Here is a 1,253-nt window from a genome sequence, read left to right as displayed (position 1 = left end):
CCATATGGCAGCTTATCAGAAATGATTAGAGTGCCCGAATCGATAGAATCCAGAACCAACAGAGCAACTTCACCAGTCCGTTTTCCTCTCCCCAAACTTAGTGTTGTAAATATTCAGCATTCAATAAAAGTAAACGGTCATTTTAACGAGCGTGAATGTGGTAACATCACATCTCATGGTTAAACAGTCCCCTTTATTCCCTCCATCCAAAGTTACAGTTCAGTTATGTCATACACTAAAAAAGCTAAATTAAAAACACATCCTATAAAGAAATCACATTGTTGTAGCCTTTATGCTAATCCAGATCGTAGCCTGAACACGTGTGTGGAGAGAACCCCCGGGATGAAAAGTTATAGAGAATGTTACAGTTCCTGGCGATCCTTCGTTGCATACTAAACGTGGTGGGGGTCATGGGTCTAAGAGGGGAGGGGGTCACAAAGGGATAGTGCTTGTCGAGGAGCGCTCTGCATGATGAGAGGAAGGGGAAGCTGGTTGCGCATTTTGTCCTTTGACTTTGTTTGCTTAGATATCAAATTGAGTTTGATATTTGTTTTTACACGTTACTTTCATTGTCTTTACAGAGTTGACATGAAAATCCTTTAAGACTTACGTATAATTAAAAAACGTTGAGCCACCTTTAGAAAAAAGAAATCTGTAAAACGATAAATAAGATGGAATACAGAGACATAAACATTCAGGCTGGACTAGACACATGCGCACAATGGCGTAGGCAGGTAATGGATTTGTTGTAAGCCTTTTGTAGGCATTTCCTTATATAGATAGGTCTAACCTGGACAAAGATTCATTTTGAAATTTACAGGTAAGTTCTTTTCGCTGATGCTGAAACCCAACCATCCTTAGAACCAAGCGTATGACGTAATAATAAGATCAACAAGAAGAGAAACAAAGCTTTTGTGATATTTAATTAATTATATTACAAATCAATAAACAAAGAAATCTGTTTACAGTATGAGCTCTCAGAACGTCATGTTAACTGACACGTGGCATATATTCCACCAGAAGCAGAAAATCGTATTGTCACGTGTCACAGTATGACGTTTAATTAACTGAGTTTCATCGCGAATATAAAACCAATATGAAGGCCGCCATCGACCCTGCACATGAGTGATAATGTCTGTTATTTGCAAAAGGTAAACAAAAGCAGTGTCGATTATGCGTGGCTTTGGCTTGGCTACAGAGGCCCAGAGCAGCGGGCCGTGTGACTTGCGTGGTGTAGGGTGTAATATGGCCGG

The 1,253-nt window shown here is 39.9% G+C and overlaps 1 protein-coding gene across 1 annotated transcript in view; it reads left to right on the top strand.

Moving 5' to 3' along the window:
* Nucleotides 1-1,253, top strand: part of LOC119588584 (dystrophin-like) — a gene marked incomplete at its 3' end in the record, with an annotated part of 59,218 nt that overhangs the window by 1,165 nt on the left and 56,800 nt on the right.

This window comes from Penaeus monodon, chromosome 24, assembly GCF_015228065.2.
Source record: "Penaeus monodon isolate SGIC_2016 chromosome 24, NSTDA_Pmon_1, whole genome shotgun sequence".
Taxonomy (NCBI): domain Eukaryota; kingdom Metazoa; phylum Arthropoda; class Malacostraca; order Decapoda; family Penaeidae; genus Penaeus; species Penaeus monodon.
Note: the sequence above shows the minus strand (reverse complement) of the source record. Positions and strands in the feature narration are given on the sequence as shown.